This window comes from Dipodomys merriami, unplaced genomic scaffold (assembly GCF_024711535.1).
Source record: "Dipodomys merriami isolate MVZ:Mamm:240054 unplaced genomic scaffold, mDipMer1.0.p SCAF_14, whole genome shotgun sequence".
NCBI lineage: Eukaryota > Metazoa > Chordata > Mammalia > Rodentia > Heteromyidae > Dipodomys > Dipodomys merriami.
In genome coordinates, this window is record NW_027202715.1 from 5874948 (window position 1) to 5900243 (window position 25296).

Sequence of the window (25296 nt, forward strand, 5' to 3'; positions counted from 1 at the left end):
ATTCTTGCTGCCTGAATATTTCTGCAGTACAAAGCAGTCACCATCAACACAGAACACCAACCTTGAACAACACTGAAAGATCCTTGCTGAACCAAGGGACAGAAAAAAATATCCTTAAGTTCCTAAGGTAACCACCCTAGAACCATCCTTTCTCAAGATTTCTTCTCCTCCTCCTCCTCCTCCTCCTCCTCCTCCTCCTCCCCCCTCCCCCTCCCCCCTCCTCTTCCCCCTCCTCCTCCTCCTCCTCCCCCCTCCCCCTCCCCCCTCCTCTTCCCCCTCCTCCTCCTCCCCCCTCCCCCTCCCCCCCTCCTCTTCCCCCTCCTCCTCCTCCTCCTCCCCCTTCCTCCTCCTTCTCCTCTCCCCTCCTCCTCCTCCTCCTCCTTGTCCTTGTCCTCCTCCTCCTCCTCCTCCTCCTCCTCCTCCTCCCCCTCCTCCTCCTCCTCCTCCCCCCCTCCTCCTCCTCCCCCCTCCTCCTCCTCCTCCCCCCTCCTCCTCCTCCTCCTCCTCCTCCTCCTTGGTGGTGCTAGGGCTTAAACTCAGGGCCTCACACATGCTAGACAGGAACTCTAACATTTGAGCCACAGTCCATCCTCTTTTAACGTTATTTTTCAAATAGTGTTTCTCACTTTTTTCCCAGAATGGCCTGAAACAAGATATTTCTATTTATGCTACCTGTGTAGCTGGGATGTCAAGTAGGAACCACCATACCTGCCTTGTTTTATAGAGATGAGGAGCTCCCTAACTTTTTTCCTGGATTTGCCTGAAAATACAATCCACCAAACTTCTGCATCCTGAGAGGGTGGGCCACATTGTCCTGAAGGATATCTTAATAGGTAAGACTTTGGCTTGGGCAGGGGTGGGGGTGAGGGGGTGGTAACTGTTGGCTCATACCTGTAATCCTAGGTACTTAGAAGGCTGAGATCTGAGAATCACAATTTTAAGACATCCCGAACCAACCCAGATGCCCCTCAGTAGATGAATGGATCAAGAAAATGTGGTATATATACACAATGGAATCCTATTCCTCCATCAGAAAGAATGACATTGCCCCATTTGTTAGGAAATGGAAAGACTTGGAAAAAATTATATTAAGTGAAGTAAGCTAGGCTCAAAGAAACATAGGTCCCATGGTTTCCCTTATTTGCAATAACTAGTATATGTCTGAGACAAGCAGAAATGGTCAGATAAGTTGATGTTAGGCGAAATGAACCCCAAGATAAGGATTCAGATGTTTTTATCTTTCTTGAGATTGTTTCTAACGCATTTATAAGATTATTTCTTTGTTGCTTTGTATGTCCCTCCCCCACAGTATAACCCCTGCTTTCACTGTATTTGATGTTGGTATAATTTGTGGAGGGGAAGGGGAAAAACAAACCATTTAAATAGGGATACAGCTGGACCCATTGCAACAATGAGATGTACAAGATGCTATGTCGAAAAATGAACTTTACAACTTTGGCAGGAAGTGGGGAGAGAATGTGGGTGGGGGGGAGGTGGGAAGGGATGGGAAAGGGAAACAAAGGAGGAGGCAACAATGCTTGATAAGAACTGTACTCATTACCTTGCCCATGTAATTGTAACCCCTCTGTACAGTATTTTCACAATTAAAAAAAATTACTAGGAAAAAAAGAAGACATCCCGAGCAAGAAAGCCTCTGAGACTTATCTCTAATTAACCAGCAAAGAGCCAGAAATGAAGCTGTAGTTCCAGCAGTGAAGCGCAAGCTTTGAACAAAAAAACTAAGGGACAGTGACCCACACACACACACACACACACACACACACTCCCCACTCCCCTTCAAGTTTAATGAGAGTAGTGAGACATCACCATAGCCAAACCCAGAGACTAGTTCTTTGGGGTACATGTAGAGACATACCAATATGAGAAACCTACTTGTTTCACACCTTCACTGGGTAGAAATGAAATTTCCTAACTGAAGCAAGCATAGGACACGTGGAGCCATTGGCTTCTTGCTGGCTGTAAGGTAACTTGCCCGCCCCTCCCCCCAGCCTCAGAGGACAACACTTGATTTCTCCCCCTCACCTTTGGTCAAGTGCCACATAGGCTTCTCCACAAAGTAGCATCTTATCCGCACAAAGTTTCTGAGGACAAAACTTCAAATAGAAGATGTGACCAGATTTGACTCACTCCCCAGTAATATGACAAGATGGGGTTGAATCTGGCATTTGGAGCGTATGTGAATCAGGAACGAAATGGCAGGTACTCAATAATTGCCTGTTGTTTTGGAAGTATATAATGCATGAAATGCCAGAAAAATATATAAGGGATTTTTTTTTATTATTGTTTTCTGCTCTCCTGGGTATAAATTTCCTATCAAGTGCCAAACTTTTTTTTTTTTCAGAAAGAAAAGTAGTTTTCCATAGTACCTTTTCATGATGGCACTTTGCTTTGTTCTTTATGTGAATTCACTGTGAACAGGGTAAGTCAATTTGAATGACATTATAGTGTCCATCTTCTTCAACTTTGGAACGTACGTGTTTTCAATCCAAGCCCATAACTACAAACACACATTTTAAATGCTAGCTGTTTTCTTCCCCTAGAATAGAAAGGGGGAAAACTAAACTGTTTTTATCAGAAGTTTCATTCAAGAGCATGAAAAACTGCATGTGACAGCTGTGCAGATTCAGTGGATGTGACGTTTTTGAATTTCTTCAACTTGACAAGTAAACACCTTAAATCGGTAATGCTATATGCATAATACATGGACTGTATTTTGACATCCATCATCAAATGCTGACTTGAGAAAATATGGGTTTGTACGTCAAGGAATAGCATCCATAAAGCAGGGAGAAATGCGGGTCACGCGGTATTAGGAAAACTGTATTTCATTACGGGACTTGCAACCAGCCAAGGCATCCTTTTATTTTATCTTATTTAAAGATTCCATTTTCAGTTGTGAAAAAAAAGATCAATTCCTTTGCATGAAACCTTCATTTAGAAATGACATGCTTGCTTCAGAGGCCTCTTTCCATTGGCTTTCATATTCCATTTTCCTCTTCACTCACCAAGGCTGGTTCCATTAGCATTTGCAACTGACCAACTATGAGGTGTCCACAAAGATATCCTTCCATTGAAGGTCTGTCTCTCTCCCCATGTGTGAACCCACAAACGGTGTGCTTTTGTTGATTACAAAAACTCAGCAATAATAATACCTCCTTTCTGTTTAGTTGTCTGTGTCACTACTAAGGCTTGAACTCAGAGCTTTGCTCTCCCCCTTAGCTTTTTCTCTCTAGGCTTGGCACTCTATCCATGTCCACTTCTGGCTTCTGGTTGGTCAACTGGAGATAAAGAGTGTTTCTTGCCAGGGATGCTTCAAACTGTAATCCTCTGAGCTCAGCCATCAGAATAGCTAGTATTACAGGTGTGAGGCACCAGTGCTACTTTTCTAGTAGTATACTTTAAAAAGTTAACATCAAGCTAGGCACTAGGTGACTCATACCTATAATCCTAGCTACTTAGGAAGCTGAGATCTGAGGATCCAAGTTCCAAGCCTTTCCCAGGCAGCCAAGTCTGTGAGACTCTTATCTCTAATTAACTACCCAAAAAAGCCAGAAATAGAGCTGTGGCTCAAGTGGCAGGGAGGGAGGGAATGAGAAAGGGAACAGCTGACACTAAGCGAAAGGAAAGAAATGTACATATCACCTGATTTAGTAGAAATAGTTCTATTATTAAGGTTTGTAGAGTTCCTAAGTCTTGTAGATTAAGATAATGATGATTATCATTTTGAAGGTTAAAAGGTGTTTGTGACTTTAGCTAAGTATAACTATGCCATAGTACTGTGAAATTTATGTAATCACTTAATCTCAATAAAGAAATATTTGGAGAAAAAAATAAAGAATATTTTTTAAAAGGTGAGTCTAGACACAGAGAGGATTAGGGTTTCCTTTAGGTACATAGAAAACTGTGCCCAGTTTTCATGAAGAAAGCTCCTAAGTACACTGGGTCCTATTTTCCACAAATCTCTCGCTCCTTTAATTACAGGAGTACCACATGCACTCCTATCAGATTCAGCTAAATGAAAATCAGCAGTGTCTAGAGTTCTTTTGGTGAGACTGGTTATTCCCAAGGCTTGGCAAAGCTAGGCCTCATTAAGGTGGCTAGGAAAAGGTTAAGTGCCCTTTAATGAAAAGTTCAGAAAATGGCATTTCAGAAAAAAAAGAGGAGGGGGTCAGGAGAAAAGACATGGTAAATAACGAGATTAGTTTTTAAAAATTTAATTGTTAATGTCCCCATCCAAGAGACAGTACATGACTACAAGTAAAGAAAGACCATGGCCTAGAGAAGCTGTATCAGGAACAATGACTAAAGAGGGTACAGGACAGTGGACAAACCAATGTGTTAGAAAAGAAGAAGGGCTCAATGTTCTGGTTACTTATGGAACTCAAAGCAAAGTCACAAATGCTACAGCTAGACGGGTAAAGGTCACTGAGGATAAAGAAAGGGGCTTGCATAGAACTCGAAGGAAATAAAAACAGTAACAGTCAGCAATTCTTTGGCAGTACTGGAACGAGGGTGGTTAAACTCAAAGGCTTCATTCTTGCTAGGCAGGTGCTCCACTGCTCTACCTCCAGCCTCACAGTCAACATCTATTGAGTGCTTATGGAATCCTAAACTCTGCCCACCTGATATATTCAGTTCTCCAAACTATCCTAAGGAGACCTCTTGCTCATGAGGCGAAATGAAACCCAGAGAAGGTAAGCAACTTGTCTGAAGGTGCAGCTCTCAGTTTTAAACCCACCAAACTAAGTCCACAGTCTCCTCTAAGCCACCATGTCATGTTTTCTCCTAAGGCCAGTCTGGGCTGACAGCTTTTCTTGAAAGACCACCTTGATTCTTCCTCTTCACAACCCTGAGCTGAGGGACTCTTAATCTCTTCATTTTGTAGAGAGGTCGATAAGATTCAAAGCTATTGCCAGGTGCCAGTGGCTCCTGCCACAGCTCAGGAGGCTGAGTTCTGAAGACTGTGGTTCAAAGCCAGCCTGGACAGGAATAACCGTGAGACTCATCTCTACTTAGCTACCAAAAAAGCCACAAGTGGAACTGTGGCATAAGTGGTAGAACTCTAGCTTTAAGCCAAAAATGCTCAGGGAAAGTACCAAAGCCCTGAGTACAAGCCCTAAGACAGACAAAAAAAAAAAAGATTCAGGGCATTCATGCTCTTTGGCCAAGCATAGCCAGTTGGCACTGAACAGATCTGGTTGACATATTCAGGCAGCATCTCTCTGCGCCACTGCCCGCCATGTTCCATTTCCTAATCCAGTGATGGTCTCTGTTTCTGAGGTACCAACTCTGGCAGGCAATTTCAAGCACTGAGCCAATGTTACTTTTTTATTACTATTATTGTCTTCACTTTTAAACAATAGCAGACAACAACTGGGACCTGTTTTGGTTAGGCTTAACTTGCTTTGGTACAGCAGCATGTACAACTCAGTATATATAATAAATGCTTTATTAGAGTACTTTTCCATAGGGGAAACACAAAGTACTTTCTAAATCTTCCCTAGTTAAATCCTCAAGCCTTTCCTGGGAGAGAGGGAAATGGAAATTCTTATCTATCACCTCCCCTAGACTAAATGGAAAAATGAAGGTAAGTGCTTTCTCCAACCCCGTAGATTTAACATAAAGGAATTGGTTCAAGTGGCAAGCCAAATTATCTTTTATTGTGTGCATATAAATGATGGTTAGAAATCCATATGCTACATTAAACTAGGGAAATAAATTAGGCCCAGTCATCTAGGTTTGCTGAGACAGGTATTCAATATGAAGTTGTAAAAGGGAAAGATCACTGTTAAAATGATCTATAAAGACATGTTAAAATCAAGAGAAACATCTCATATTACATCATCTAGGAGATGAATTAAATTTGCTGTTAAGTCCAGGAAAAAAAAATTTAAAAAGTCCCAAAGCCAAGTGCCAGATGAAGTGAAGATCAATAAAAATATTTTGATAAGTAAATGCAACAATGCTATTTAACACATGATTGGCAACTGCTAGGACATAAATTATCCAAATTTCCCATTGCTGGTTATGGGAAAATTATGCAGATTAGAACTTGATTAGGCTTATATCATGAGACTCAATTTGGACTTTTAATCTATTAAGCTCCAATAAATGAGGCATCTGAATAGCTCCCCTGAGCAACTCCAGTAATAGCCACAGCAGTCATTTTTGCAGTATGTATTCCAACAAATTCTTCAGCAGCTCAAGTAAAGAAAATTCCATGTAGAGAAGCACAATTGCGTCCTCACTTGGAGGGGGGTTGGTGATCTATGTGCACAGCATTGATTCAGGAAAACAGTTTTTGGAAAGGACTATAAGAAAAATCTAGTTAAGGAAAAAAGTTGCAAACTGGGTGCCAGTGATTCATGCCTGTTATGCTATACTTAGGAAGCTAAGATCAGGTGGACTATGGTTCAAAGCCAGCCAGGGCAGAAAAATCACAAAACCCTTTGTATTCCTATAGTTAGGTTTAGTGGTACATATCTGTCATATTATATATATGGAAGGCTGAGATTGGGAAAGTCATGGTTCCAAGCCAAATAGGCAGAAAGGATTTTGAGAAAGAAGCTGAGATGATGGTGTATACTTGCTATCCCAACAATGACAGAAAATCTTTTAAAATAGGCAGATTGGCTGGGTGCCGGTGGCTCACGCCTGTAATCCTAGCTACTCAGGTGGCTGAGATCCGAGGATCATGGTTCAAAGCCAGCCCAGGCAGGAAAGTCCATGAGACTCTTATCTCCAATTAACCACCAGAAAACCAGAAGTGGTGCTGAGGCTCAAGTGGTAGAGTGCTACCCTTGAACTGAAGAGCTGAGGGACAGCACCCAGGCACAGGCCCAGGCCCAGGCCCAGATATCAAGCCCCACAACCTAAACACACACACACACACACACACACAAAGGCAGATTGTATGCCAGGTGTATGCTCAGCCAGGAAGCAAGGCCTTATCTCAAAAAGAAGCAGTGCAAAAAAAGGCTGGAAAAAACACCTGTTTAGCAAGGATGTCCTAAATCTCCATACAGCAAAAAAAAGTTCTCAGGTTATCTTTGTGAATTGTTTTTACAGTAGTTTCAGTGACTTCCTACCAACATGGATCCCAGAGTCAGGAAAGTAGGCAGTTGATTATGTTTACTCAAGGAAAAAATTATTGACCAATGCTACTTGAACTGATCACTTTCCACTTGGAAGCCTAAGGTAGCCAAAATCCCTAATAGGACACTGGAAGTCAATGTCAAGGAGGACAGAGGGGGACTCACCTACAACTTATTTTCTGTGTGGATATTCATTTTATGCAAAATAACTATTACTTTTTACAAAGGCTGAAGCTGGTAAATTTTCCTCTGACTAAAGCTTGGAAACCATATAAACAGACAATTTGGTTAAAGCTAAACAACACCAATCCACCGATCCACATTAGTGATGCTGGAGTTTGGGAAATCCTCTCATCAATCACTCCACTTTAGAGATGAAGAAACTTAGGCTTAGAGATGAGAAGTTATTAGTTCCTAGGTGATAAAATTAGTGGTAGAAACAGAATAGTTGTTATCAGTTACTCTCCACTTGAACCTGTTCTGCAGTGATGGTGGATGGGGGACAACTTTGTCCCCATACTGGACACAGAAGGGGACAACATGAAGCCAAGAGTTGGACTCCCTAGTCCTCCATCATCCTGCCTTCCATGGGCCTGTCCTCCTCAACCTGGGTCCAATCCTAGATCCCTGATGACCTTAAGTAAAAGATGTTTAAAAGGCTATGGTAGCATCTACGGGCTACTGATGTCCACTTTGCTTATCAGGCAAATAAATTATGAAAGGAAGAGCATGCTGTACAAAGCTTTGACAGTCTAAATCTAGAGGCACCCCAGTAATTTTTCTCTGGATTACTTTTAATCCTTGTGTGTAGCCTGCAAGCAAATACCCCAACCAGTACAGTTGTTCTGGTGTTGATAATGGTTCATGAAAATTGGATTTTCTATTGAAAACCAATGTCTGCTTCATTATTCAAGGTTTACCTCTCACTGTGACTAGTTGAACATTCACAGGATTGGGTTAGGTCTATAGTCCCCATTTATTTCTATTTACAATAAGTAACATTGATTCTGTTTTGCGATACTTGGGTCTGAATTCTGGGCTCACTCTGCTTGCTTGGCTTGCTTGCTCACAGCTGGTTCTCTACTATTTGTCCTATGTCTACAGCAAGGATTTTTGCTGGTTATTTTGGAGTTGAAATTAATTTGGAGATGAACTTTTCTTCATAGGCAGAAATTATAATTCTTTAGATCTCAGCCTCCTGAGTAGTAATTAGGATGACAGATGTGAGCCACTGGTGCCCAGTTAACAATTACACTTTTTAATGGTACATTCTTGTAGAGCTTGTATTTGATTACTGCCTTGGAGAGCTGGCTATCCCCACTGAATAATACAGTTCATCCTTTTCAGAGTTTGCATTTTGGATCCAAACCAAAGCAAATGAATCCAACCAAACAAAAAATTCTCCATAGCTATTTGTCCATTCAGCATTGTAAGACATATTGAGTACTTAAGACAAACCTTACACATGAAATAAATACAATTCCAAGAGTCATCTTTCCAAGCAGACATTTTCCTTCCTTAAAGTTAATTTAAAGAATGTATTGTCTAATATTTGTCTTTCAGAGGATGTAGTTAATGGAAGAAAAAAATAAAGAAAAAACAAATAAAGCCAATCCCAACTCAAAAACAACTATAGTTATAGATTTGGAAAGAAACCTAATGTTTACTTGGTTTAATATATTCTTTTGATCATGAGCTTGTTCCTCAAAATTTCTCAATTGATTTTTTGGTTTGTTCTTGATTCATCTTACAACTTTAAATCTAAGGCATACTTTGTCAATATAAGTCAAATGATCTAAAAATTTACCTAAGACTATTACATTCAAAAATATGTGGGTATTTCTTATCTTAATGACTTTCTTTCATAATTATTAAGTGATAATGTTAAACTGAAAAATCCACAAATGTCAAATTTTAGGAAATAGACTGTGATAAAACATCCACAAAAATACTATGATAGCACAGGAAAATGATATATGATTCATTGCTTTTTGAGTAGAAGTAGTTATAGCTATGGAAATAAGGATTACTCAAATTTCTTAGGTGTGGGCAGTAAAGTTATAAAAATGTGTAGTTCCTCTTTTTCACTTACATGACATCCTAAATTTTCTCAATTGAATATTTGTGAGTCTGTGTGTGTGTGTGTGTGTGTGTGTGTGTTTGTGTGTGTGTGTGTGTGTGTGTGTGTGTGTGTGTGTGTGTGTATGCCAGCATGGCTTCAACTCAGGGCTTAAGTGCTGTGCCTAAGCTTTTTTGCTCAAGGCTGATGCTCTACCGCTTGAGTGACAGCTCCCACTTCCAGCTTTTTTTAATAGTTAATTGGAGTTTAGAGTCCCATGAACTTTCCTGCCCCAGCTGGCTTCAAACTATGATCCTCAGATCTCAGCTTCCTGAGTGGAGAGGATCATAGGTGTAAGCCACAGGTACCCAGCTTAAGTTGAATATTCTTTATTTGTAAAATGATTTTGCAAATTACTTTATTTGTGAAACAATTTAAACTTATAAACTAGCAGAAGAAAAATAAAACCCCTGAAACAGCAAAGCTTTATATGACCTCTTCATGCTAACACAGCTGGTTGACCTGGTATTGAGTGGGCCTTATGGATCTACAGAATCTGAAAGGTCTTTTTGAGAGACTAAAATTCTAGGGAGGAACTGACCAGTTCAAGGTTTACAGATGATGGAGTACAGGGGGAGTTTTTAAGATTCTCAGGCCTCTGTGTTTCAACCCTCCTCCCCAACATTTACAACAGCCATTCAAATATATGACAATCAAAATGAAAATTAATTTAAATGAAATAGAACTGAAACAGCATTTTTAAAAATAAAAGAGCCACTCAATCTCAACCCAGAGGCCAGAGAATGATAAAGCCCCCTTTGGCTGTAAGGGACCCATGAAAAGCTATATTTTTCATGTTGGTTTTTAGTGATCAATTAGTTGTAAACACCACTGCCCTCGGACCAACCTCCATGTTGGTTTTTAGTATAGATGAAAATTGGTCCCTTCTGATTCTACCTCCCTTACCCATTTCACACACACTGTCCCCTTTTGCTTCTTGCCTCTCCATCTTCTCCTCCAGGAAGCCTACCTTGATTACCTGTATTTAGTTATTAATATGATTGTCTTCATCTGCATTGTCTCAATCCCTTAATTCACTGCGTTAAACAATATGAATGACTGGTAATTATGCACTAATTATTACCTGCTAAAGTTTCTCACCCTCATTTCTTGATCTTCAATCACCTATTTGATTCCTCATTTCAATATAAGATTCTGTGGGACATTTCCTGATCATTATCTCTTTTTTAATTCCCATTTTGGAACAGTCCTTGCTGCCACCATGGGAAGGACAAAGGCTGTTTGGGCAGTAACATAGGCTCTCCGTTTTCGTACCGGCTCACATTTCTAGTAAACTAGGGGATTGCTCTGCCAGGGAACATGCAGACATATACACTGCAAGATGGTGATATGACGTGGATACCAATAAAAACACAGAAATCCTCCCTTGTGCTGCCAAAACTATATACCATTTTGTTTCCATTACATCAATTTTTTTACCTTCCTCATTTGGTGGGCATTAATCAAAGAAATGCAAAGAGCTCATTAAAGTGATAGATTGACTGAAAATGAAACCACCTTTTCATTATAAACAGTTCCTTTCTGCTCTCAGTGCTATGGGCTTTGTTTTTCAGCATTTGTCATGTAGTTCAAATGTCCTTTTACATTTAAAAACACCATATGCCAAATGGGTCCCAGTTGTTCGGTTTCCTGTGAGCCAGTGGCCAAAGTAGCAAAACCCAGAGCTACAAAATCACAAGGAGATGAAAACGTCCATATCTTAAGTGCACCGAAAATTAAGTAGCTGTAAAAGATAAATTTGTTAAGTGATCCAAGGCAGTGCCACACAATTCAGAAAAGCCAAATCTCATCACGAAGGACTTCCAGCCAGCTGTCTCTAGATGATTCTAGCAATGGCATACCCAGCCTAAAATAGTGGCTGAGGTTCCAAGCATTTGATGATCCTTAAAAAGAATTAATCTTACAGTTTTTTTAGCATGAAGGAATTTTCTGCATATGTGTCTATGCTAGTGGATATATAGAGAACTGGGATCTTGAATCTTAGAGCCAGGCATGCACACAGGCGTGCATACATATCCTCACTAGAGGAGAGCATGCTTTTGAGCTAGTTTGATTCGTGCAAATCCTATTCACAGTATGCTCATTAAATACTCTTTAACCACAACCTTAAATGAATCACAACTTCAGGGACAAGAGCTTGAACTCTGGAATAGGACCAATTGAACCAGGCTCCATTCCACCCTCTCTTAATCTACGTGATCTAAGTACATTTACTGAAATTCTGTGCCTTAGTTTCTTCATCTGCAAAATGGAAAAAGAATACAATAAGAAGATTAAATGGATTAAAAATAGTACAACGGAATTGTTTACAGAAGTGACTGGCACAGAGTAAGAACTTTGTAAGTATTAACAGTATTCATGAACATTAGGGAGGTAGAGTTAAAAGAGAAAATCAAAGACAGGGGTTTAGCCCACATCAGCCCCTAACTCACACATGTGAGTACATACAGGGATTTTTTTTTTCATTGTGAAAATACTGTACATACAGGGATTTTGTAACCCACACTTGGTTTTCTTATCCATAAAATGAGGCCAACACAACACCCACAAATTTCTTCCAATTATGTGCATCATATATAATATTGGAGCCCAGATATTTTTTGTTTTGGTTTATCAATATTTAAGAGTGACTGCAGAGTCCCTCATGGACTTGTTTAAGGAAGATCCAGTATTCTGTCAACAAACACGTGGACATATGCCTATAAGAGAACCAGAAACCTTCACATCACAACTCCAGGCATGACATGTTCCTTCTTCTGGAGCATGAACCCTAAAGCATGATGCCCCCTCTGTCCACTGCACTAGTAGACAAAATAGATTTGTTTGTTGCTGTGTCACAACAACTGCTCTGATCCTGTGCATCTGTTAATTGGTAATAACTCTAAGACCCCTTTCAGTCCTGAAGTGTGTCTCTTTTCCAAGATCCTATGTATTAAAAAATTAGCTGTCCTATCATAGCTAGCAAGATCAATAGAAAGCCCACAGATTGGGAGAAGATCTTCACTAGCCATACAACAGACAAGGGTCTCATATCTAAAATATACTTAAAACAAAAAAATTAAATCCCCCATCAACAAATCCTCAAAGATACAACTGCCCAATAAGTAAGTGGGCTAAAGACTTAAAGAAAAACTTCTCTGAAAAGGAAATAAGAATGGCCAATAGACACATGAAGAAATGATCAACTTCTCTAGCCATAAAAGAAATGCAAATCAAAACAATAATGAGATTCCACCTCACCCCAGTTAGAATGGCTATAATCAAGAACTCTAATAACAACAGATGCTGGAGGGGATGTGGACAGAAGGGAACCCTACTGCATTGTTGGTGGGAGTGTAAACTTGTTCAACCACTTTGGAAAGCAGTATGGAGGTTCCACAAAAGACTCCACATAGAGCTCCCCTATGACCCAGCCATCCCACTTTTGGGCATTTACCCAAACGATCACAAACAAGGGTATACTAAAACTACCAACACAACTATGTTTATTGCAGCATTATTTACCATAGCTAAGATATGGAACCAACCCAGATGCCCCTCAGTGGATGAATGGATCAAGAAAATGTGGTATATATACACAATGGAATTCTATGCCTCCATCAGAAAGAATGACATTGCCCCATTTGTCTGGAAATGGAAAGACTTAGAAAAAAATTATATTATGTGAAGTAAGCCAGGCCCAAAGAAACATAGGTCCCATGGTTTCCCTTATTTGCAATAACTAGTATACATCTAGGATAATCTTACCAGACAAGCAGAAAATATCAAAATCTATGTACATATGACCATAAGATGATGTTAAGTGAAATGAACCCCATGATAGGGACACAAGGTTTTTTTTTATTTCTTGCTATTGTTTTTAATGTACTTATATTATGTGATTTTTTTTGTTTCTTTGGTATGTCTAACCCATGTTTTCACTGTATTTGATTCTGGTGCTCTGCATCTTGTACATACATATTTCTAATTTGGGGAAGGGAAGGGAAAAAACAAAATGCTTAAATAGAGATATAGGTTGACGCTTTGTAACAATGAAATGTACATGACACTATGTTGAAAATGAACTTTACAACTTGTGGGAGGGGGAGGAAGGAGGAGGTGGGGAGGGAGGGGATGGTAGGGGAAAAACAAAGGAGGAGGTAATAATGCTCTATAGGAAATGTACTCATTACCTTACTCATGTAACTGTAACCCCTCTGTATACTAATTTTACAATTAAAAACATATTTAAAAAAGAATAAATGGTTTTCAAAATTTAAAACTATGAGCTGTCCTGGAAGAAGCTAGGCAAGGGAAACAGTGTCTTTGGATGCCTTCAGGAGCTGTAATAGAGCCAGCCTTCCACATCAGTTTTATCCCTGTGCCTAAGAGAATGCAACTTCAGTGCTCAAGCCAATGAGAAGAATGTACTTTCTCCAAAGTTGCTATAATGGCCAAAAAGGCCATAAATAACCATTTATTAAACAAACAGTATGGGCTAAAGGAAGAGAAACAGCCACAATTAGACCCCCGAGGCCAGCAAGCCCAGTATGTAACGGTAGGACTCTATTGTAATCCTAGCCATCTATTACCAGTTGTTTCATTTCTGTGAAGTTATCTTCATAATCAAGATGCTATCCCAGCCATTGTGGGCTTTAGAACTATTTTTAATTTTAATTTAAAGAGCAATTAAAGAAAGACAATGGTTATGCAGGATAATAAAGTAAGTGATTAGCAACATGCAAATGACAAAGGCTTAATGATAATATGGTTGTAGTCTCCAAAGGGCTCGTTGAGAGAGAGCCCTTTCTACATGGGGTTGTTCAGCTAATGTGTCTCAACCCACAATTACAACATTGCTGACACCATTAACCAGTGAAACAACATCACTTCGAGAAATCCTTGTTGTCTCATTAAAATGGAAAGGGTCAGGTAATTTACTAGCGTTGTATGTCTAGTTTTGTTGTTGGTAATTAGCAAACATTACCCAGCATAGACTCCCACTGGGAGCTAGAGAAACTTTGTGAAATATTAAAGAGGGAAGTCTTTATATTTCACTGGGAAATTGAAAAGAGGTGCGCTCATATTCTACCTGTCACACTCCCTCACATATTAGAAATGGAAAAAGCAACTTAGTACTCTTTAATGTAGGCAGATCTATTCAGAATGCATTGGGAAGCCACTGGCCTGCTCAACACCCTAATCATCATGTCATCTTCACAGCAAACAGTGTCCTCATCCCTGGTTATAAGAAAGAAAGCAGAGAGGGGTGGTTGGCAAATTGAAAACTTTATTTTTATCATCTTACTTAAAGTTTTGGAATCCATCTCTTGGACACAGAAGAAAAGGACTATTAAAAGTCTTTCATTTGGCCGGGCACCAGCAGTGCTTCACACCTGTAATATGAACTACTGAGCTACCCTGAAGGCTAAGCTCAGATAACATTTTAAAGACAGCCTGGGGAGGAAAATCCTTGAGATTTTTTTTTTGTGTGGCGGTTCACAGAATTCAAACTCTGGGCCTGGGCGCTCTCCTTGAGCTCCATTTTGCTCAAGACTAACACTCTACCACTTGACCCACAATCCTTAGATCTTAGCCTCCTGAGTAGCTAGGATTACAGGCATGAGCCACCAGCACCTAGCTTTCTTGAGACTTCCAATTAACCAGCAAAAAGCAGGAAGTTGAGTTATAGTTCAAGCAGCAGAATGCCAACCCTGAGCAAAAAAGGCCAAGGGGTAAGTGGCTCAGGGCCCTATGTTCAAGCCCCAGTAACAGGACTAAAAAAAGCCTTCTGTTGGAGATACTATAGGGATTAAATAAGCACTATTCAAAAAAATTATTTGTATGGGTATTTTTAAATGTAGAGATTGAGAAAAGTCTCTCCCAGGGCCTGGACTTCTGGTCTCTTTGCTTCCTAATGGAATCCTTCATAGGCTAGAACCTCCCTGTTGTCAGGAAGCAGAATGGCATCTTATTCTTTAAATGGAACTTTTGGAACATAAAACACATTCCAATAAATGTGACCAGAAAATTATGAATTCATTAAACTACTTTGGTATCTTGTGCTATATATAATATTTATATTCCGACTACTATAAAATATGCTTTAATATCTTTAGGCAACGATAAGGACTTAAAATATTTATAAAATGGCTAAAGATAAAGTATGGCCCTCTTATTCCTCCATACAGATGATGTAAGGCATGCAATCAAAGACAATAACACTCTCTGCCCATTCGTCATCTTAAAGGAGCCGATCAACCCACCATCCCTCGTGTGCCATCTACATAAGAGTTGTTGCCGACACAGACGACTCCAGAGGAGTTTGTGCCTTAAAAACTACCTAGAGTGCTATACTTCACAGGAAACAGGGCTTTCTGAACATGGAGACAAAACAATAAATTTGCAGGCAAAAACAGCTCCAAAAGGGGCTTCAAAATACTGCTGTATTTATCTCTGGGACATGTGGGAATGGTAGACATGTTGATTTAATATTTCATAACGTGGAGGCAATTGCTTCCTTGCATGGTATATAATTAATACTCATTGAAAAAAGTTCCATTTTAAAAGTTCCTTAGTATCTTGAATGCAAATAAATAAATGAGACAGACCTGCACAAGAGTAAAGGCTTCCTTTACAAATATGAATAACCCCAAAAATGCCAATAAAAAGAAAGTGATAGTGAATTTATAATCACCTGGAGGCCTACAAAAGGAGGATTAAGCTGGGTTTGAGATAGCTCACACCTGAAATCCTAGCTACTCAGGAGGCTGAAATCTGAGGATCATGGTTTGAAGCCAGCCAGGGAAAAAAAGTTTATGAGACTCCTTTCGCCAATTAACCACCAAAAAGCTGCAAGTGGAGGCCTAGCACAAGTGGTAGAGCACTATCCTTGAGCATAACAGTTTAGGGACAGCACCCAAGCCCTGAGTTCAAGCCTTAGCACTGGCACAAAGGTTTACAGATTAAATGTGAAATCCCTATCCTGAAATTCTCAATATTTACCTTTCTTGCTTCCCTTCAGACCAGGAGTCCCATGGATTTTCAGAATTCCTCCATTTTTTATGTTGATTAGGTATTCAAAGAAGTACTTGTGCCCACCTACATTGATCTCTTAAGTGGACATTTTCCTCTAGTTGGTTTCCCCTGCTCTCTGGATCAGGATGTAGAAGGCTAGGGACTATGAATAAGTTTGTGAATTAATGTTTAAGTCTCATTATACTCTGCATCTCTATAATGTCTATTGTATACCATCCAAATGTCCTAGCATGCTCCCTGACAAGGCTTCTATGTCTATGGAGAGATCAGCTTTAGTTCCTCAGCAGGGGTGATGATGGTTAGGTGAAGATGGTTCACCATGAAATACTAAGCATCAGAACCCATGCTTCTCAACATGGGCTCCATGATATATGCAAAAAGACAGATAAACTTGCTACTATGCTAAGTGAAATAAGTCAGTGATAACAAGAAAAATACTGAATAATCTCATGTATATGTGGAATCTAAAAAAGACTCACAGAAGCAGAGAGCAGTAAAGTAATTGTTGGAAACTGAAGGGAATGGGGTCGATGTTGACCATGTATATAATCTTTCAGTTATAAGGTGAATAGATTCTGGGATCTAGTATACACCATGATTAATAATACTGACTAGGGTAGCTGAAATTTTCTAAGAGAGTATCAAATACTCCCCTCCTATTTATAACCATAGAAGGTGCTAGGTAGGTTAATTAATTTGACTATGGGGTATTCATTTCACAAAGGCTATGTATATCAAAACATCACCATATATATATATGTATATATATATATATATATATATATATATATATATATATATATTTGTCCCATATAATACTATAAAGCTGGAGGTAGGGGAAGAGCTCCTGGGCTAGGAAAACCTCTTACATATCTTCATATATCTATGAAGAAGTAAAAAGAGGAACAGAGAAAAGACTCATCGTTTTATTAGAGGAAGTCCAGATCTCTCCTCCAATTCAGTAGTAATTGGCTATATTTCCTAACTGGGGACCCAGATTCTTCTTTTGGAAGAAAATAAAAAGAGGCAAAAGAGGAAACTAGAGATCCCTGATATCTAGCCAGAGCAGCAACTAACAGCAATTCTGGAATGGTGTCACTCTGCTGAGCATCAAGGATCCTGCCATAACCAATCACCATGGGGTAACACTCTAAGAGATCTTTCATCATGGAGTTGCCCGCGGCCTCCCCTCTGCTTCATGAAGAAGCTCCACTGTGTGGTACCATGATAACCTCTCCATGCAAGGAAAATCTCAGCAGCAGCCACTGTCAATTTTCCCAATTCTTCCTCAACTCTGTAGGCCTTTGTAGGTCTGCCTTATACCTGAGTCTTGCACCACCCAAAGGTGTCCTGCTTTTCATCATCCTGTACTGTCTATGTATATTTACAGATGAGTGGAGTGAACAGCAATTCTAATTGCTAGATACAAATGGTTAGTCATAACTCAGTTGTTATTTTGGAGAGGCAAAGAACCTGGCAAAACCACTTAGTAACAGTCACAACAGCAGTAGTTAATGGTGCTTGATCTCTAACTACACCCCAAGTGCTAAGGGCTTCCCATCCATTCATCCACAGCAGCCATATATGTTATAAAGGCTAACCATTGCACGTTAGCTAATCAAAGTAAAAGAATAACTCTTTTGGACACTTACCATTACCATATGGATTGCAGAAAGCTCTGCACCCCATTTGACTCTGAGAGCCACCGAGTGACCCAGGTGTTAATAGTATTGTCAGTGTGAACAAGGAAGCATGGTCATTGATGCGGGCCTACGAAGTGGCAGAACTAGCATTCGGACCCAAGCTGTCTGTCCAAAGGCTGCATGTGCCATGATTAAGTAGACTACAAATGACTATTTGTAAAGTCCATGACTATTTACTTTTCTTAATAGAACTCTCTACAGCCCTCATCTTTTTTAATATTGGCAGGATGATTCCTTAGGGTGTTTCAGGTGAGGTGGCTTTAACCAAAGTTACATATGAGGGACAGAAGAAGAATTTAAAGCCTGGTCTCTTGACTCTGCATGACGATACCATCAGAAGGCCATCCACTTTTGAGAGTTGCCATCAGTAACCAGACCAGCCTAGTCTATCTTCTTAGTTCCTCTGACCCTAGTCTTTTGTAGAAACCTTCCTACACTGCCAGGAAGTAGAAAGTAGAGATGTTGTCTGTCCTTTGTGAACTTTGAAGATCTTAATCCCACAGTCTCTTCAGGCCTTAGGCTGGCATTATATAATTGTACATCCAATGAGGCCAGCCAAATGGCTGAGGGTCAGGAGCTATTCGCAAAGGTTACAGGAAGGGGACAATTTGTATTTAGAGAAGGCTTGGCTGTCTGACCAGAGTGCCTACAGACAAATTCAATGTTAATACCAAACAGTCTTTAACTCTTGCCCAGTCCCCAGTGGTATTTTAAAAGGTATGAGGCTACATCATTTCATTTGTAGGCATGCTAAAGAGAGCAGACTGCAAAGAGCAGATAACAGGAATAAATCCTTCAGCCATTCACTTGCTAAATCTCTAAGTGTCTCTTAGATCTGAGACCCTGGACTAAGCATTTAAATATATTTCTATAGTTAGTAAGGGTCGGGGAGATCAGTCAACAGGAGAACAGATAGATATTAATAGCAAACTCATCTACAATTATGTCCTCTTCATTTTCTTGGTGGCACAATTAGTACATACAGAACGAGCTACCCTTTGTGAAAAACACATTGACTTTCCTGCTCTCGTGCTGACTCTCACCCAGCTTTGGCTCCTTCCAAATGCCTGTTAGCCCCTTGACTTAGACTTACAATAATCACCTACTTTCAAATTCAAGTCCACTTTTACTGTGGACACTCCCCTGAAAGCAGGTAGCCCAAAGTCGTCTCTGCCATCTCCTGACACACCCTATTGCACCATCCATGTGGCACTTCAAATATCTGGTAGGGAAATCTTTACTAGGGATATATAGCAAATGCTTAATGACTAATATACTGTCCTAGAATTTGAGGAAATAATTTTCTGCCAAAACACTTCATAAAATATAATTGCAGCATTTAAGGATCATTTATATCTTTAAATACTCTATAAATCCAGAACTAAAGTCATTTATAAATCAGTTGTCTTCTTTTGGGGGCTGCTTAGGAGGAAAAAAGCAACAAGAGTTTGAAGATATCACATGAGCTTGTGCCTATAAAAGGATGGGTAGACACAAAAATGCCTTGGATGATTGGCTGGGCTCATTTGCTAGACTGAGGCATGCATGCTATTTCCACAGCATGTGGATTAAATCTATGCCTCAGAAAGTTACAAATGGCTCCTATTATGAACTTTACAAGGTGCCCTGGAATGCTCCAAGTCCTGTATTATTAAGTATGTGCATCCAAATTATGCCATACAACCTATTTTATATGTCTGTCACTTCTGCCTATGGATCCAATTAGCTCCATGATGTGATGGCATAGCCTATGCAAAGAGCAGTCCTTGGCTTCAGGCATGAAGTATAGAAAGCAAACTGATGGTCAGGCAAAGGATGCTGGGCCCATCCTTATCCAGCATTTCATCTCAGACCATAGGAAGTCCATGGAGTGACAGGATTTCCTTCTCCTTCCTTTGATTATACAACTTTGCATGGCTCCCACAGGACCATTTCTCTGGAAAATGTCTAAGCCTAATATCCCAAGTAAAATCCTAAGCTTTAGGGGGTGAAGGGATCTGTTTACTATCATTGTCTGTTTTCCTTCCATCTTCTATGGATATTTTCAAAGCATCCACCTGGAGAAAGAAACAAGTAGATAACCCTGGAAATGCTCCGTATGTTTCTTGACAGAAGAAAGCAATGGTGGGGCTTCAAATATTCCAGCGTTTTCCAGACATCTTTAAAATCCAATTATGCAATCCACATTAGGAGGGAAGCTAGGTAATATTGGTTCTTGCCTATTATCTTAACTACTCAGGAGGCTGGGATTTGAGGATTGAGGATATGAGGATTTCTGGGCAGAAAAGACCATGAGACTCTTATCTGCAATTAACTAGCAAAACAACAACTACAATAATGTAATGGAAGTAGAGTGCCATCCCAGACCTGAAGTTCCAGCCCCATTCCCAGCACAACCCCACCCCCACCCCCACCCACCCCCATACGAATATACACGTTCACACATGCAGGTAGGAAAAATAACAACTCCATCATACTGTCATGAGTAGACTAAATATAATGCTTCCTATTTCTCTCTACTCTTGGCTGCAGGGATGTACCAAGAAAGAGTCAACTCAAAGGAAATCCTGGTGTACCCCACTATTGTGATGGTTTGGACCAGGGATATATCACTGTCCCCGCCCCCACCAACAATGAAGATTCCTAAAGACAAGAAAGATTCCAAGCAAACTTCAGCCCATGGATACAAAGATAGTTTGGAGGTGAAGCAGAAACATCTTATGCGTTTTCCTTCCCTGGAAGGTGTATCCTCAGGAACGCTCCAACAACGCAGATGTACAGATGTGGGACCTGTCTCCAAAGAATACAGAAGCTTTTGTCTTTGCTAGAGCAGATTGATGTCCTGAGGAAAGCACAGGTTTGGAATCAAATCATGTGGGGATCTGCTCCATTTGCTCTTGACTAGCTATGAGCTTTTGAAAAAGGTGCAGGATTTGCCTGAGCCCCTGTTTGTCATCCATATGAAAGAGAGAAAAACTTCTGTCTAACAGGTCATCAGGGGCTGGGAAGGTGGCTCAGTGGTAGAGTGCTTGCCTTGCATGCATGAGACCCTGGGTTCGATTCCTCAGCACCCCATAAGTAAAAAGAAAAAAGCCGGGAGTGATGCTGTGGCTCAAGTGGTAGAGCACTAGCCTTGAGCTGAAGAGTTGAGACAGCACCGAGGCCCAGAGTTCAGGCCCCATGACCTGACCAAAAAAAAAAAAAAAAAGGTACAAACCAGTCACAGTCCTTTTGAGGAGAAAGCTAACATGTGAGAGAGCCTGATGCTCAGGTGCTGAGTTCGGTCCATCTCAACACTACTCCACATCTGTTTTCTGTCTATGAGGCTGAGATTTCCTCCCTCTGCAATGGTTCCAGGCTGGGCACAGTCTGAATGGGGAAATAAATATGTTCTATGTGCAGGTGAAAGGAGAAAGATTATTTCATCCCTGATGACAACCTTCTAGAAAGAACTTCACGTCTGGGAGGTGCCAAAGCCTTCTGTGGTTCTTAATCTTTTGTGTTGTTATTTATCTGTTGTTATTTCTTGTTTCCTTCATTAGGAATCTGTTACAAAATGGCAAATGGCAATCTTAGGAGGAGGATCTCTCATGTGATGAAATGTACTGCCTAGGAAAAATCCACTTAAGGTGAAATTGCTGGAAAAAAGAGAAAAACAACTGCAAGTGTTACTTTGCTCAAGTACATATGCTGAGATTCATCTCGTGATGTCCACAGAAGAAATGCCACAGGGAAGAACCCTTTTCCATACTTGAGACCTTCTCAGAGCCCTAAACCAGATTTTTCTTTATTGTTTAGTAAGCTCTTTTAATGAAATGTACTACTCTTATTATAGAGGACTCAAAATAAGATCTAAATCACAAACCAATAAAAGAAAATTATTGGGCTGGGTATCTAAAGTTACTACCTAGAGGCTACTCTAGTGTGGTATTTATAAATCTCTAGAACAGTTAAGTATAATTGTCTTTCTGGTTTTTGGGATGAAAGCCAACTTTCAGTTTTAGTTACAATGAAAGGAAAAGATTTTAGCACTGAGCTCTGTCCTTTTGGTGGGTATAAAGAGAAATGGCTTCTCCTTCCCTGCCCCCACTGCCATCTCAGAATTGAGAGGGAATGTGGTGGTAATGAAATGCTATATGGGAGCAGAAGGTTTTGGGAAAGGAGGATGTATGGGAGGTGATGTGTTTAGGTTTGTCTGCAGGGAAGAGGGATCATCAGAGAATGCAGGATGCTGGGCCTGGAGAAGTGGAAAGGGGAGGGAAGTGGGAAGGGCAGGTGTTGAAGAGTGGCATGGGAGTTGGGGATGGGGTGGTCTGTCACTGTAATGGAAAAGCCAGATGTACAGCTGCTCACCCAGTGCAGGCCATTCTGCATCTTCAGACACAAAGACAAAGCACCATTCAGGAAGGATGTGAACACTTCCACTAAAAGACCCATGACCCCAATCCTGCCAAACACCAGAGCTCTCCCTCTGGAGCAACAATGTAGATCGTATAAAACACAGACCCTGATGTAATAAAAAAAATAAAATCAAGACATACCCGAGACCCTCAGTTATACAGGACCACAGGACTCATCTCATCCTAGCTCCCTCCCATCAGGAAGAGTCTGGCAGTAACTTTCCTTTGGCAAATGGATAGGACACTCAGTATGTTTTGAGGCAGTCCGTTCTGTTTGGGAGATGTCTTCCTTATGTTGGACAACAATCTGGTTCTCTTTCACCATGAGCCATTGGTCCTGGTTTTTGTCCAATACAGTAAGTGACAAACACTGCTATTCTTAACCACTTGAGGTAAGTGACATGAGCAGGGACTGTCTCATTGTTTCCTTTGAAACATTCTTCAGTTTGTCAAGTTTTTCCCTTTAAATCTTCATAGCTTTTGACATATGCCTCATACTGACCACAATGAAACGATCCCTTCTCAAAACAAATGACACACTTTTCATTAACAAGAGATAGCCAGCCTGTATTCAGCAATCACATGAGAACCCTACTGTTTGTTATCTACTCATTTAGAGATCCTAATCCATATAGTCTCACCCAAAGCTGAAACCGAAGTTACATTTACTTCTCTGAAACCATAAAAGATATCTCAGACTTTAGGATAGAGAAGGCGGACCCTATGTGCCCAATTAACGCTCTATCTCCAAGGGCTGCTGCCATCCTTCTAAAGAAAAATGTCATACCTTGCCAGAGGCTTTTAACCTATGCTGAAATACAGACAAAGGAAAGCACCTGTTTATGTCTAGGCCTTCATTTTGTGTAACTACAGCTTCAGGTAACAAAGGGCTATGCTGTGTGTAAGCCTGCGCGCATAGAAGACTATCTTTTGTTTTAAGTTGGTGGCTCTAAAGAGGCACAGAATATAGAAAACTCAATGTGGAGGAGGCAAGGAAACCCAGGCAGAACACAGGTACCCTGGGTTTGATATCTCTGCTCCTCCCTGGGATGATGGCAATCAGGCTTCAGCTTCTACCAACCCTCTGCGTCCCAATTCCCAGTCAGTCCTCAGACTCTGAGCTTGCACTGTCTGTCCTTTCTCCTCAGATGCTCTCTGTCCATTTGACACTGCATGACAACAGCCCAAATCACTGGCGGGATCTTCTCCTGGACTTGAGACTCCATTTTTACCCATTTGTTTTAGGACCCACCTGCATTGTCCTGTAATCTCTGAGCCACCCCTAAGCAACCGCACCCAAACTGCCTTCTCCCAAAGCCTGTCTGTCCATTCTGCATGGCTCTTCTTACAGGTGGGTGGGTCTCCTCACTGGGAGGAAGTTTATGTTCTGTCCTTCCTTGTGGTCTGTTTTACCTCTGCAGTGTCCTCCTGCTATAACCTCTCATTCTCTTTTTAGTTCAAGGTTTTCTTCTCTTCCTTTTAGAAAAAAGCAGCTCCTAATCAACATCTCTGCACCCCATTTTGTTTTGTTTTTGACTATTCAACCCAATGTTCTGGCTGCCAGGTCAATCTCCCCAAAGCACAGGGCCAGTGCTATCACTCTTATGCCCGGAAGCTATCGGTGGCTCCCCAGGGAGGACTGAATTACCCATACCTCCTTAACTTGTAAACTCATACAATTATTTATAGTTTACTTATTCAGAAAAGAAAAAAAAAGATTTCTTAATGCCTGACCCACCTTTTAGCTTCATCTCTCCCGGCTGTCACATATTCCTTGTATTGCAAACCAAAATGTACTTTTTCTTTTCCCTCTAATACATCTCCACGTACCTCCACCTCCTCGTTTCTATTCTCTCTGACTCAAGCCAGCACTCTGTCTCCACCAGTGACCACTCCATGCATATTTTTCAAAGTATCTCTCTCAAACTCATATCCTCTTCTTTCTATGCCCAATGTGAGCTCCTATCAATTGCAATCCTCTCACAACAGTAAAGTGGCATTGTAGACCAGTTATACGATGATATAAGAGGTTTGCAGTGCTGAGAATGTGTTTTATGTTCCATGTCTAGGTAGCAATGCCTATCATGCACAATCTAGGCACACAACAAGTGCTTGTTGAGTGTTTGTGGAGTTGGGCTGACACCTTTGGGGTAGAAAACATGAGTCAGATAAATGCAAAGCATAGAACAGGAAAGGGAACAGAGGAATGCTGACATCGACATTCGTATTTAACCCAGACAGTGAAATATGAACATGAAATACTCCATGTTAGAGAAATCAGGCTTCCTTTGTGGGAGAAATACTGCTGGCTTTAAGATGATGGACATCAAGGTAAGTTTTGTATCTTAACTCTGTTACCTACCAAAGACTGTGGACAGGAAGCTCTGTCTGCTGGGCAGCTAGCATCCTACAGATATCACCTTGAAACATGTGGCAAATACAATTGGACAGAAAGTAACTCTGTCCTCCATCCCTTTTTTTTGTACTTAAGTCATTTCAAGTCTTAGGAATGCTGATGAGAACCCAAAAATTGTGAAAGGGAGAGGCTGGATCATTAAGTCAAGCTTACAGAATTGTCCTGAGGAAGCAACACCACAGATTAGTGGTTCAAATCCCCAGAACACAAGGCAAGGAAAGCACAGTTAGATCATGCCTTGACTATTCTAAACCTTAGTTTCCTCATCTGGACATTAGAAACAGTAACCTCCTTACCTTTCACATCTCTCAGGACCACCTAGAGAAACCTCCTCATCCTTGACTGTGTGTGAGAGTCATCTATAAAACTTGATGTCAGGTATAACTCAGACTCCCCAAATCACAATCACTCAGATATGAACGAGAAATCAACGGTTTTTAAAGTATCTCAAGTGAGTACCACTTGTAACTGGGAATTAAGCAGTGATTGAAGAAATGCATGTCCC

The 25296-nt window shown here is 40.6% G+C and overlaps 1 protein-coding gene across 31 annotated transcripts in view; it reads right to left on the reverse strand.

Annotated features, from left to right (window-relative positions):
* Kcnma1 (potassium calcium-activated channel subfamily M alpha 1) overlaps positions 1–25296 on the reverse strand; it is a 701247-nt gene that overhangs the window by 31831 nt on the left and 644120 nt on the right. The gene's annotated exons all lie outside the window — the stretch shown is intronic.